Source organism: Triticum urartu, chromosome 5 (assembly GCF_003073215.2).
Source record: "Triticum urartu cultivar G1812 chromosome 5, Tu2.1, whole genome shotgun sequence".
Lineage (NCBI taxonomy): Eukaryota > Viridiplantae > Streptophyta > Magnoliopsida > Poales > Poaceae > Triticum > Triticum urartu.
In genome coordinates, this window is record NC_053026.1 from 290359837 (window position 1) to 290369072 (window position 9236).

Consider the following 9236-nt stretch of genomic DNA (forward strand, 5'->3'; position numbering starts at 1 on the left):
ACGGATGTTTTTCCCGTGGTTCGGATAGGTGGTGCTATCCTACATCCACGTTGATGGAGACTTCAACCCACGAAGGGTAACGGTTGCGCGAGTCCACGGAGGGCTCCACCCACGAAGGGTAATGGTTGCGCGAGTCCACGGAGGGCTCCACCCACGAAGGGTCCACGAAGAAGCAACCACCCATGAAGGGTCCATGAAGAAGCAACCTTGTCTATCCCACCATGGCCATCGCCCGCGAAGGACTTGCCTCACTAGCGGTAGATCTTCACGAAGTAGGCGATCTCCTTGCCCTTACAAACTCCTTGGTTCAACTCCACAATCTTGTCGGAGGCTCACAAGTGACACCTAGGCAATCTAGGAGACACCACTCTCCAAGAAGTAACAAATGGTGTGTAGGTAATGAACTCCTTGCTCTTGTGCTTCAAATTATAGTCTCCCCAACACTCAACTCTCTCTCATAGGATTTGGATTTGGTGGAAAGAAGGTTTGAGTGGAAAGCAACTTGGGAAGGGTAGAGATCAAGATTCATATGGTAAGAATGGAATGTCTTGGTCTCAACACATGAGTAGGTGGTTCTCTCTCAGAACATATGAGTTGGAATGGTGTGTGTGTTCTGATAGCTCTCCCATCGAATGAGAAGGAGGTGGAGGGGTATATATAGCCTCCACACAAAATCCAACCGTTACACAGTTTTCCAATCTCGGTGGGACCGAATTAATAAACTCGGTCGGACCAAAAATGCAAACCTAGTGACCGTTAGAGATTTTCGGTGGGACTGACATGCAACTGGGTAGGACCGATATGGTTAGGTTTTGGGCATAACGTAATCTCGGTGAGACCGATTACACAAACTCGGTGAGACCGAATTTGGTAATTAGCTAACCAGAGAGTTGGTCAGGCAAACTCGGTGGGACCGATTTGCTCTTTCGGTGAGACCGAGTGGAACTCGGTGAGACCGAAAAGTTACAAAGGGGAAACACTGAGTTTACATTGCAATCTCGATGGGACCGATTCGCTCTTTCGGTAAGACCGGAAAGTTACGAAAGGGAAACAGAGAGTTTGCAACCCCATCTCGGTGAGACCGAGATCCTTATCGGTAGAACCGAATTGCTAGGGTTTGGCAGTGGCTAATGACAAGTGAAACTCGGTGGCGCCGGATAGGAAGAATTGGTAGGACCGAGTTTGGCTTAGGGTTTAGGTCATATGTGGATATGGGAAAGTAGTTGAGGGTTTTGGAGCATATCACTAAGCACATGAAGCAAGAGGCTCATTAAGCAACACCTCATCCCTCCTTGATAGTATTGGCTTTTCCTAAAGACTCAATGTGATCTTGGATCACTAAAATATAAAATGAAGAGTCTTGAGGTTTTGAGCTTGAGCCAATCCTTTGTCCTTAGCATTTTGAGGGTTCCACTTTCACATCCATGCCATGCCAATCATTGAGCTTTCCTGAAATAATCATCTTGGAATAGCATTAGCTCAATGAGCTATATGTTGTTATGAATTACCAAAACCACCTAGGGATAGTTGCACTTTCAGTTCGGCGGTAGCATTATAAGATGATCTCTCACTAAATTTCAAGGTATAAGTGTTCTCCCTGAGCATGCACCGTTGCTACAGTTCGTTGTGCCGAGACACCACGTGATGATCTGGTGTGACAAGCTCTACGTTCACATACAACGGGTGCAAGCCAGTTTTGCACACGCAGAATACTCGGGTTAAACTTGACGAGCCTAGCATATGCAGGTATGGCCTCGGAACACTGAGACTGAAAGGTCAAACGTGAATCATATAGTAGATATGATCAACATAGTGATGTTCACCATTGAAAACTACTCCATCTCACGTGATGACCGAACATGGTTTAGTTGATATGGATCACGTGATCACTTAGATGATTAGAGGGATGTCTATCTAAGTGGGAGTTCTTAAGTAATATGATTAATTGAACTTAAAATTATCATGAACTTTGTCCTGATAGTATTTGCATACCTATGTTGTAGATCAATTTCTCGCGTATAGCTTCCCCGTTTTACTTATGATATGTTCCTAGAGAAAACTATGTTGAAAGGTGTTAGTAGCAATGATGCGGACTAGCTCTGTGATCTGAGGATTATTCTCATTCCTGCACAAAAAATTATGTCCTTGATGCATTGCTAGGTGACAAACCTATTGCAAGAGCAGATGCAGACGTTATTAACTTTTGGCAAGCTCGGTATGATGACTACTTGATAGTTTAGTGCGCCATGCTTTATGGCTTAGAATCGGGACTTCAAAACATTTTGAACACCACAGATCATATAAGATGTTCCGAGAGCTGAAATTGGTATTTCGGACACATGCCCTAGTCGAGAGGTATGAGACCTCTAACAAGTACTTGCCTACAAGATGGAGGAGAATAGCTCAACCAGTGAGCATGTGCTCAGAATGTATGAGTACTACAATCACTTGAATCAAGTGGGAGTCAATCTTCTGAATAAGACTGTGATTGACAGAGTTCTCTAGTCACTATTGCCAAGTTACTGGAACTTCGTAATGAACTATAATATGCAAGGGATGACGAAAACGATTCCCGAGCTCTTTCTGATGCTGAAATAAACGAAGGTAGAAATCAAGAAAAGCATCAAATGTTGATGGCTGACAAGACTGCTAGTTTCAAGTAAAGGGCAAGGGAAAGAAAGGGAACTTCAAGAATAATGCCAAGCAAGTTGTCATTCCCATGAAGAAGCCCAAAGCTAGACCCAAGCCTGAAACTGAGTGCTTCTACTGCAAAGGAAATGGTCACTAGAAGCGGAACTGCCCCAAATACTTGGCGGATAAGAAGGATGGCAAAGTGAACAAAAGTATATATGATATACATGTTATTGATGTGTACTTTACTAGTATTCATGGTAACCCCTGGGTATTAGATACTGGTTCAGTTGCTATGATTAGTAACTCGAAACAGGAGTTACAAAATGAACAAAGACTAGTTGAGGGTGAGGTGATGATGTGTGCTGGAAATGATTCCAAAGGTTGATAAGATCACCATCGCATACTCCCTTTACCTTCGGGATTAGTGTTGAACCTAAAATAAATGTTATTTGGTGTTTGCGTTGAGCATAATATGATTGGATCATATTTATTGCAATACGGTTATTCATTTAAGTAAAAGAATAATTGCTATTCTGTTTACATGAATAAAACCTTCTATCGTCATACACCCAAGGTGAATGGTTTGTTGAATCTTGATACTAGTGATACACATGTTAATGATATTGATGCCAAAAGATGCAAAGTTGATAATGATAGTGCAAAATACTAGTGGCACTGCCGTTTAGGTCATATTGGTGTAAAGTGCATGAAGAAACTCCATGCTGATGGGCTTTTGGAATCACTTGATTTAGAATCACTTGATGCTTGTGAACCATGCCTCATGGGCAAGATGACTAAGACTCCGTTCTCCGGAACAATGGAGCGACCAACAGACTTATGAAATAATACATACTGATGTATGCGATCCAATGAGTGTTGAGGCTCACGGCGGGTATCGCTATTTTCTAACCTTCACAGATGATTTGAGCAGATATGAGTGTATCTACTTAATGAAAGACAAGTCTGAAACGTTTGAAAAGTTCAAAGAATTTCAGAGTGAAGCGGAGAATCATCGTAACAAGAAAATAAAGTTTCTACGATCTGATCGCGGGAACGAAATACTTGAGTTACGAGTTTGGCCTTCAGTTGAAACAATGCGGAATAGCTTCGCAACTCACGCCACCTGGAACACCACAACGTAATGGTGTGTCTAAACGTCGTAACCGCACTTTATTAGATATGGTGCGATCTATGATGTCTCTTACCGATTTACCACTATCGTTTTGGGGTTATGCATTAGAGACAGTTGCATTCACGTTAAATAGGGCACCGTCTAAAAATTCTTTGAGATGACACCGTATGAACTGTGGTTTAGCAAGAAACCTAAGATGTCATTTCTTAAAGTTTGGGGTTGCGATGCTTATGTGAAAAAGTTTCAGCCTGATAAGCTCAAACCCAAATCGAAGAAGTGCGTCTTCATAGGATACCCACAAGAAACTGTTGGGTACACCTTCTATCATAGATCCGAAGGCAAGATATTTGTTGCTAAGAATTGATCCTTTCTAGAGAAGGAGTTTCTCTCAAAAGAAGTGAGTGGGAGGAAAGTAGAACTTGATGAGGTAACTGTACCTTCTCCCTTATTGTAAAGTAGTTCATCACAGAAATCACTTCCAGTGATTCCTACACAAGTTAGTGAGGAAGCTAATGATGACGATCTTGAAACTTCTAATCAAGTTACTACCAAACCTCGAAGGTCAACTAGAGTAAGATCTGCAACAGAGTGGTACGGTAATCCTGTTCTGGAAGTCAAGTTACTTGACCATGATGAACCTACGAACTATAGGAAGCGATGATGAGCCCAGATTCCGCAAAATGGCTTGAGGCCATGAAATCTGAGATGGGATCCATGTATGAGAACAAAGTGTGGACTTTGGTGGACTTGCTCGATGAACGGCAAGCCATTGAGAATAAATGGATCTTCAAGAGGAAGACGGACGCTGATAGTAGTGTTACTATTTACAAAGCTCGATTGTCGCAAAAGGTTTTTGACAAGTTCAAGGTGTAGACTATGATGAGATTTTCTCACTCGTATCGATGCTTAAAAGTCTGTCCAAATCATATTAGCAGTTGCCGCATTTCATGAAATCTGGCAAATGGATATCAAAACTACATTCCTTAATGGATTTATTAAAGAAGAGTTGTATGTGATGCAACTAGAAGGTTTTGTCAATCCTAATGGTGCTAACAAAGTGTGCAAGCTCCAGCGATCCATCTATGGACGGGTGCAAGCATCTCAGACTTGGAATATACGCTTTGATGAGTTGATCAAAGCATATAGTTTTATACAGACTTTTGGAGAAGCCTGTATTTACAAGAAAGTGAGTGGGAGCTGTGTAGCATTTCTGATATTATATATGGATGACATATTGTTGATCGGAAATGATACTGAATTTCTGGATAGCATAAAAGGATACTTGAATAAGAATTTTTCAATGAAAGACCTCGATGAAGCTGCTTACATATTGGGCATCAAGATCTATAGAGATAGATCAAGACGCTTGATAAATTTTTCAATGAGTACATACCTTGAAAAGTTTTTGAAGTAGTTCAAAATGGAACAGTCAAAGAAGGAGTTCTTGCCTATGTTGCAAGGTGTGAAGTTGAGTAAAGACTCAAAACCTGACCACGGTAGAAAATAGAAAGAGAATGAAAAGTCATTCCCTATGCCTCAGTCATAGGTTCTATAAAGTATGCTATGCTGTGTACCAGACCTATTGTATACCTTAGCATGATTTTGGCAAGGGAGTACAATAGTGATCTAGGAGTAGATCACTGGACAGTGGTCAAAATTATCCTTAGAGACTAAGGAAATATTTCTCGGTTATGGAGGTGATAAAAGAGTTCATCGTAAAGAGTTACGTCGATACAAGCTTTTGACACAGATCTAGATGACTCTAAGTCTCAATCTAGATACATATTGAAAATGGGAGCTATTAGCTAGAGTAGCTCCATGCAGAGTGTTGTAGACATAGAAATTTGCAAAATACGTACGGATCTGAATGTTGCAGACCCGTAGACTAAACTTCTCTCACAAGCAAAACGTGATCACTCTTTGGGTGTTAATCACATAGCGATGTGAACTAGATTATTGACTCTAGTAAAACCCTTTGGGTATTAGTCACATGAAGATGTGAACTAATCACCTAAAGATGTGAACTATTGGTGTGAACTCACATGACAATGTGAACTAGATTATTGACTCCAGTACAAGTGGGAGACTGAAGGAAATATGCCCTAGAGGCAATAATAAAGTTGTTATTTATATTTCCTTATATTATGATAAATGTTTATTATTCATAGAATTGTATTAACCCGAAACTTAGTACATGTGTGTCCCTAGTATGCATCTACTTGACTAGCTCGTTAATCAAAGATGGTTAAGTTTCCTAGTCATAGACATGTGTTGTCATTTGATGAACGGGATAACATCATTAGAGAATGATGTGATGGACAAGACCCATCCATTAGCATAGCACTATGATAGTTTAGTTTATTGCTATTGCTTTCTTCATGACTTATACATGTTCCTCAGACTATGAGATTATGCAACTCCCGAATACCGGAAGAACACCTTGTGTGCTATCAAACGTCACAACGTAACTGGGTGATTATAAAGATGCTCTACAGGTGTCTCCGATGGTGTTTGTTGAGTTGGCATAGGTCGAGATTAGGATTTGTCACTCCGATTGTCGGAGAGGTATCTCTGGGCCCTCTCGGTAATGCACATCACTATAAGCCTTGCAAGCAATGTGACTAATGAGTTAGTTACGGGATGAGGCATTATCAAACGAGTAAAGAAACTTGCCCATAACGAGATTGAACTAGGTATGATGATACCGATGATCGAATCTCGGGCAAGTAACATACCGATGACAAAAGGGAACAACGTATGTTGTTGTGCGGTTTGACCGATAAAGATCTTCGTAGAGTATGTTGGATCCAATATTGGCATCCAGGTTCCGCTATTGGTTATTGACCGGAGATATGTCTCGGTCATGTCTACATAGTTCTCGAACCCGTAGGGTCTGCACGCTTAACGTTTGATGACGATTTGTATTATGAGTTATGTGATTTGATGACCGAAGTTTGTTCGGAGTCCCGTATGAGATCGCGGACATGACGAGGAGTCTCGAAATGGTCGAGACATAAAGATCAATACATTGGAAGGCTATATTCAGACGTCGGAAAGGTTCTGAGTGGTTCGGGTATTTTCGGAGTACCGAAGAGTTACGGGAATTCGCCGGGGGAAGTATTGGGCCTTCATGGGCCTTAGTGGAAAGGAGAGAAGAGCCACATGGGGAGGCCGCGTGCCCCCCGATGGTATGGTCCGAATTGTACTAGGGAGGGTGCGGCGCCCCCTCTTTCCTTCTTCCTCTCCTCTCCTTCCTTCTTCTCCTACATGGACTAGGAAAGGGGGAAACCTACTCCTACTAGGAGTAGGAATCCCCCCTTGGGCGCGCCCCTTGAGGCCGCCCTTCCTCCTCCCCCTCCTTTATATACGGGGTAGGGGGCCACCCCATAGACACACAAGTTGATCTCTTAGCCGTGTGCGGTGCCCCCCTCCACAGATTTCCACCTCGGTCATATTGTCATAGTGCTTAGGCGAAGCCCTGCATCGATAACTTCATCATCACCGTCACCACGCCGTCGTGCTGACAAAACTCTCCCTCGGCCTCAGCTGGATCTAGAGTTCGAGGGATGTCACCGAGCTGAACATGTGTAGATCGCGGAGGTGCCGTGCGTTCCGTACTTGATCAGTTGGATCGCGAAGACGTTTGACTACATCAACCGCGTTACTTAACGCTTCCGCTTTCGGTCTACGAGGGTACGTGGACTCACTTTTCCCACTCGTTGCTATGCTTCTCCTAAATAGATCTTACGTGATAGTAGGCAAATTTTTGAATTACTATGTTCCCCAACACACCTTGCCTTGATATATCCGCTCCTAGGGGGGCAGCCTGGGGAGGGCCCCCCTAGGGAGGTCTTGGTGTCGTCCTCCTCGTGAGGCTTGGTCCCTTGCGAGGGTCTTGAGTCATTGCTGCTAAAACTGGGCTGTATCGGGCCGCTGATGGAGCCAAGCCGTGGGCTGCAGGTAGGCAAGTCTGGGTACCCCCATTCCCAGGACGCCGACAATATCCATGTTCTAGATCCGATCTTGCAAGTTATAGTCACCTACTACGTGTTATGATCCGGCAACCCCGGAGTGACAATAGTTAGGACCATTCCCGATGATGACCGTAGTTTGAGGAGTTCATGTATTCACCATGTGTTTATGCTTTGTTCCAGTTCTCTATTAAAAGGAGGCCTTAATATCTCTTAGTTTCCAATAGGACCTTACTGCCACGGGAGGGTAGGACAAAAGATACCATGCAAGTTCTTTCCATAAGCACGTTTGACTATTTACGGAATACATGCCTACATAATATTGATGAACTGGAGCTAGTGCCGTATCACCCTAGGTTATAACTGTCTCGTGATGAATATCATCCAACAAGTCACCGATCCAATGCCTACGAATTTATCCTATATTGTTCTTGCTAAGTTACTACTGCTATCATCACTCTTACACTTGCTACAAAACTATTGCTATCGATGTTACCGTTACTGTTACTATTGCTACTAGTATACAAAATATCATACTACTTTTCTACTGATCACTTTGCTGTACATAATTAATCTCCAGGTGTGGTTGAATTGACAACTCAGATGCTAATACCTTCAAATATTCTTTGGCTCCCCTTGTTTTAAGGAAAGGTCTACCAAGAATATTAGGACATGTAGGATTGCAATCTATATCAAGAACAATGAAATCTACAGGCACATAATTCCTATTTGCAACAATAAGAACATCATTAACCCTTCCCATAGGTTTTTTAATAGTGGAATCCGCAAGATGCAAATTTAAAAGAACAATCATCAAATTCACGGAAACCTAACACATCACATAAAGTTTTTGGAATCGTGGAAATGCTAGCACCCAAATCACACAAAGCATGGCACTCATAATCTTTAATCTTAATCTTAATAGTAGGTTCCCACTCATCATAAAGTTTTCTAGGGATAGAAACTTCCAATTCAAGCTTTTGTTCAAAAGATTGCATCATAGCATCAATGATATGTTTAGTAAAAGCTTTTTTTGATTATAAGAATGAGGAGAGTTCAACCTGGATTGCAACAAGGAAATACAATATATTAAAGAACAATTATCATAATTAAATTCCTTGAAATCCAAAAGAGTGGGTTCATTGCTACCTAAAGTTTTGACCTCTCCAATCCCACTTTTATCAATTTTTCCATCAAGATCTAAAAACTCTAAATCATTGGGACGCCTTTTAACTAAAGTTGACCCATCTCCAGTCCCATCTTTATCAAGATTTATATAGGAAAACAAAGATTCAATAGGAGTCACATCAATCACTTTAAGATCTTCATCATTATTTAAAGCCTCCAGTTTAGCGGCCATCTTATTTACTACTGTAGCTTGTTTATCAGAAATTTGGCCTACTAAATTTTCAAGATGAGAAAACTAAGATTTCAAACCATAAAATTCTTTGGACATATCATCGAGCTCTTTATTCATGTGCTCCATAAAACTTTTCTAC